This window comes from Tenrec ecaudatus, chromosome 6 (assembly GCF_050624435.1).
Source record: "Tenrec ecaudatus isolate mTenEca1 chromosome 6, mTenEca1.hap1, whole genome shotgun sequence".
In the NCBI taxonomy this organism is placed as follows: domain Eukaryota; kingdom Metazoa; phylum Chordata; class Mammalia; order Afrosoricida; family Tenrecidae; genus Tenrec; species Tenrec ecaudatus.
The window spans coordinates 31153810-31159269 of record NC_134535.1 but is presented as its reverse complement, the minus strand read 5'-3'; positions in this window follow the sequence as shown (position 1 = coordinate 31159269).

Below are 5460 nucleotides of genomic sequence, written 5' to 3'. Positions count from 1 at the left end.
CAATGCATGAGAGAAGGAGAGCTGTGGGAACAAGTCAATACGGCGGTATGACACGTGAAGACCTATCATCACACCATCAGAATTATGTAATTTACACCCAAAGATATTTCAAGTCTTGTTAATAAAGTCAAAGAACCAAGGAATTAATTCATTGCCTAAGCATATGCTTTAAACACATAAATGTACTATGATGATCAATCTCGAACCATCAGTTTACTTCACAAAAAGTTTATCACATTTTCCAAAGATTACTATGATCCTGGACCATGGAAGAAGTTCCTTTGTTGGAGGAAGGCAGGGGGACTTGGTTTGAAACCTCCTTTTTGTTTGTATTTTTCAAAGGTGGGTGTTTAAACTATATTTCATGAGCATTGGGGTGGGGATGTGGAACGGATGGATGGAAACCTAAGGGTTAAGCCCCAAATCGAGCTAAAATATGACTATGGAGTCCCTGGATGGTGCAATGCCTATGATGCTCCACTGTTGACCAAAAGATTGGAGGTTGGTGTCAACCCACAGGCACCCAGGAAGAAAGTCCTGGCAATCTACTTCTGAAAAACCAGCCCTTGGAAACTGTGCAAATCCTGAGAGTGGATTCAGTGGGAACAGCTTGCAGGCCTTCGATAAGAGGCAAATGATATTCCCTGCCCCCCACCCCTGGTTTGTCTGTCTAGATGCCCTTTAGAGGAAGAATTAGTATCTCCCTGAGGAAAGGGGTCTTTCCATCTCTAATTTCTCAACCCTAGGCATACAGCTTGATCCCACAGAGTTCAGTACTTCTCATCTATCCTTTAAAGTGGTTCTCGAATCGTGGGTCACGACCCCTTTCACAGGGGTCACTCGATTCATAACAGTAGCAAAATTACAGTTATGAAGGAGCAACGAAAATAATTTTATAGTTGGGGTCACCACAACATGAGGAACTATACTAAAGGGTCACAACATTAGGAAGGTTGAGAACCACTGCCTTAGATCAATGTTTCTCAACCATTAAAAGAAGATTGTATGACCCGCCCCCCCACCCCTGGAGAAAACATAAATTTAACTTAAATCAATTTACTTAAAATGGAAATGAAATAGAATTTCTCTCTACACTAAGCAAAAGGCTCCCTAGTGGCATAGTGGATTAAGCATTGGCTGCTAAGCACAAGGTCAGCAGTTCAAACCCATCAGCTCTTCTGATGGAGAAAGCCGTGGCGGTCTGCGTCGGTAAAAATGGGTAGCCTTCAGAAACCTGCTGGGCAGTTCTGGTGGTGCAGTGGTTTCTTGCTGGGCTGCTCTCCAGCCTGCTTGGCTCTGAGGGAGAAAGATGGGTCTTTTACTCCCGTGAGCAGTGACGTCTCGGGCACCCACCGGGGTCACTATGAGGCAGCATGGGCTCTTGGCAGCGAGAGTTGTAGGGTCGGGATGGGCGAGAAGTAATTGGACGGCAATGGGCTTATACTAAGTCCAGGCATACCTCGGATTTGCAGGCTCAGTTCTAGACACCACAACAAAGCAAATATTGTGATAAAGCAAGCAACATGAATGGTTTGCATTCTCCTTTCTGAAATATCAGGAGAATTACCAAAATGTGACACAGACACGGTGCGAACACAGGCTTTTGGAAAAACGGAGTCCATGGGCGTACTCGAAGCGAGGTTGCCACACATTTTTAGTTTGCGAAAAGTACAATAGCTACAAAGAGCGATGACGATTTCAGTCATGAAACGGGATCTTCTGGGGAGGGTTGAGTTTTGGAGGGTCGCACGTCATTGGTCATAGCTAGAGGTGGACTTGGTTTTTGCTCGCCAGAACTAGTTTTTCTTGCCCTCATGGAGTTGCGAATGTAAACGGTAGATCCTACGGGAGTTAACCAAGGCAAGATGAGAGGCTGATGGGCGCACAACTTTGCAGCTTGGCATCTGGGTTTTCATTTCATCTCGAACCCTCTGAGAAATAGAGCCCGTCTGTGAAATGCTGGGGTTAGATTCTATCCCGCACTGAAATTCTGGTTCCACCATGGGTCCCGTTTCCTGGGAATTTACAATGCAACATGGGCATTAGAGGGTAGACAGCAGTCAGGGCCGAGCCTCTTAGGAGGCAATATTCTTGGTGAGACCCAGTAGCTTTCTTATTTCGTTTAGCCAGATTTCCCCCAAGCATGAACAACTTGGTCTTTGCAGCAGTGGAGGAATAAGGTCAATGGCAGCTGATGGAGATAAGGAAGTTATTAAAAAATACAAGGCCCATGTTTTCCAAGTGGTTCTAGTGATGTTCCCACAGCATCAGACAGTAGGCATCAAGTGAGCACCAGCTGGCACCGGCCAAGCCATGCTGCCATCGCAATCTGTCCCGCTCAGGCACCCTCAATCTCAGAGGGGTTCTGTGCCGGGGGAGTTTCCATTCCCTCCAGGGCACCACTGCAGCCATCGGCTCAAATCTACCGACAGCTGTGAGGAGGGCACCAGACTGGGCAATGCTTCTCTTTAAAAGACTAAAGTCACCATGAGTTGGAGCTGGCTTGGTGGCAACTAATGGCCATAGTACCACTAGCCTGGGTTCTATCACCCTCTTCATGACCTGGCCCCTACTTACTTCACAGGCTTCCCCAAACACTTCCACACATTGCTATTGCTTGTTTAATTCTCTGGCCCAGTGCCCAGGCTATCAACGGCGAGGGCAAGGACAGGGCCATCTTGGTCACCCTTTGGTCACTGAAAGTGACAAACACGGAACTGGTTTCCAGGCATAAAGGTCTCTCGCCTTTTCAGATCACATTTCTTCCCTTCGCTCTTTGACTTGAGCTCAGCCACCTCTTCCAGGAAGACTTCCAGGGGCTACAGGACACACCTTTGGTACAATAATTACTATTGTATGCTGACCCCTAGATGGTGAGACCTTAAGCACCAAACCCCAAACCAAATTCACTATAATGAGTCGACCTGGACTAGGGGAGCCAATAGAACAGAGGAGACTTGCTCTCTCGGGTTTCCAAAAGACCACTTTTTTTTTTTTTCTTAAAGATCATTTTATTGGGGGAACTTACAACTCTTATAACAGTCCATACATCAACTGTATCAAGTATATTTGTACATAGGTTGGCATCATTAGTTCTAAACATGTACTTTTTATTTGAACCCTTGGCTATCAGCTCCTTTTTTTACCCTCCCTCCGCTCCTCCAATCCTTGTGACCCCTTGATAAATCATAAATTTTCATATATTTACACCGACTGCTGTCTCCCTTCCTCTGAAGTTTTTTTCTCCCTCCTCCCCCAACCTTCCCCCTGCCCTCCTGGTATCGCTACTCCCATTTCTGTTCCTAAGGGGTTTATCCTACCTGGACTTCATGTGTCCTGAGCTCTTATCAGTACCTGTGTACATGATCTGGCCTAGCCTCCAGTGAAAGGCAGAACTGGGGTCATGATAGTGGGGGGTGAGGAAGCCTCAAAGAACCAGAGGAATATTGTGTGTTTCATCGGTGCTATACTTCACCCTGGTTGACTAATCCCTTCCTTGGGACCCTTCTGGGAGGGGATGTTCCATTGTCTACAGATGGATTTTGGGTCTCTGCTCAGAACCCCCTCATTCTCAACCATATGTTTGTTTGTTTATTTGTTTGTGGTCTTCTGATGTCTGTTACCTGATCCCATAGACACCCCATGATCCCACAGGCTGGTGTGCTTCTTCCATGTGGCTTGTTGTTTCTCTGCTAGATGGCCACTTGTTTACCTTCATGCCGTTAAGACCCCAAGAATAAATATTTTCAGAAGTAGAATGCCTCATCTTTCTCCTGCAGAGTGGCTGCTAATTTCAAACTCCCAACCTTGCCATTAGCAGCCCAATGCTTAAGCTGCCGTGCCGTCAGGGCTCCTGATCCTTGACCACAGGGCGACATCCTATTGGCACACCGCAACCGTGGGACAGCGCCTCCTAGATAATGGCTGTATGGATGGCGTGGCGTTCTGAGAGAGAGAGATGGGGACTGTAAATATGACCCAGTCTGGAAGTGGGCAGTTTCTTGTGTGGTGTTAATGAGGCCATACCCGAATTAAAAAGCAAGGGAACACTTGTCGGCTGAGTTACTTCTGACTCTTCACTGTCTCACAGGACGGTGTCCAGATTGTGCCTCTTTATGCTCTTTATGAAAGCACACTGGCACCTCTTTCTCCAGTGAATAGCCACTGCCCCACCAGATCGCCTGGTTGAGACATTAGTTGGTGTTGTTTTGTACCTTCCAGTCAGTCTCGATTCATAGCTACCCTGTGCACAGTAAAACAAAACACCGTCCGGTTCTGCGCCAGCCTCACAGCCGAAATTATGTCTGAGCCCTTTGCTGCAGCCACGGTTCCAATCTTGCGACTCTTCCTCTTTGTCACTGCCATGCTTCGTGACCATGCATAATGTCCTTTTCTAGGAACTGGTCTCTCATCATAACATGTCCACAGCCCACGAGATAAAGTCTCTCTGTCCTTGCTTCTAAGGAGCATTCTGGCTGTACTTCTTCTAAGATGTATGTGTTTGATCCTTTGGCAGTCCATAGTACGCTCAGCGTCGAGAAGTAGTCATCTATTCTAAGTGGTATTTTATAAAAAGGGAATAGATTCAAAGCCGGGTGCACACAGGGGGAAGGCAGACACACTGTGAGCATTCATCTCAAGCCCAGGAACCCCAACGATTGTCTGAAGCAGAAAGAGACCTAGCGGGGTCCTCCTCTGGAGTCAATGCACAGCTTTGGGCTTCTAGCCTCCCAGACCGTGAGATGAGACGGGACTGTCTTTGTGGTACCTTTGGTTAGAGCAGCACCAGGTAATTAAGACAGTGGCTGTGGGCGGCAGGATGCTAATGACTGCAAGAGCCAAATCCTGGCTAACTTAGTGGCTTAACAAATAAGCAAGTTGATTAGTTCACCCTGTGAAATGCTGCAGTGGGACATTTCTAACTGGCTTATCCAGTAGCTCAATAATATGGAAGACCCAGATTTCCTCCCTCCCCCAGATGTGCATTGCCACCCAGTATTGGTATCACCCTACAGCTGTCTTAGCTCTTGGATGCAGCTAGCTCTCAATGGTTCCTCTCATGCAGGGCAGGCAGGAGAGCAAAAGAGGTTGGCTTCTAAGACTCTCTAGAAAAACCACTCTTAGAAGACACCAACACATCTCTCTCCTTACATTGGCCCAAGTTAAAACGCAAGCCTTTTGTTGAACTAAGCAATGGGAATCCAGGGTGGATGATACCTTCAGGACCAGGGGTGTGAGGGGAGATACTGGGCGAGTAGAGGGTGAGTGGGTTAGAAAGGGGGAACTGATTACAAGGATCCACATGTGACCTCCTCCCTGGGAGACAGACGGCAGAGAAGGGGGGGAATTGGAGACTCCGGATAAGGCAAGATATGACAAAATAACAATCTATAAATTATCAAGGGCTCATGAGGGAGGGGGGAGCAGGGAGGGAGGGGGAAAAAAGAGGACCTGATGCAA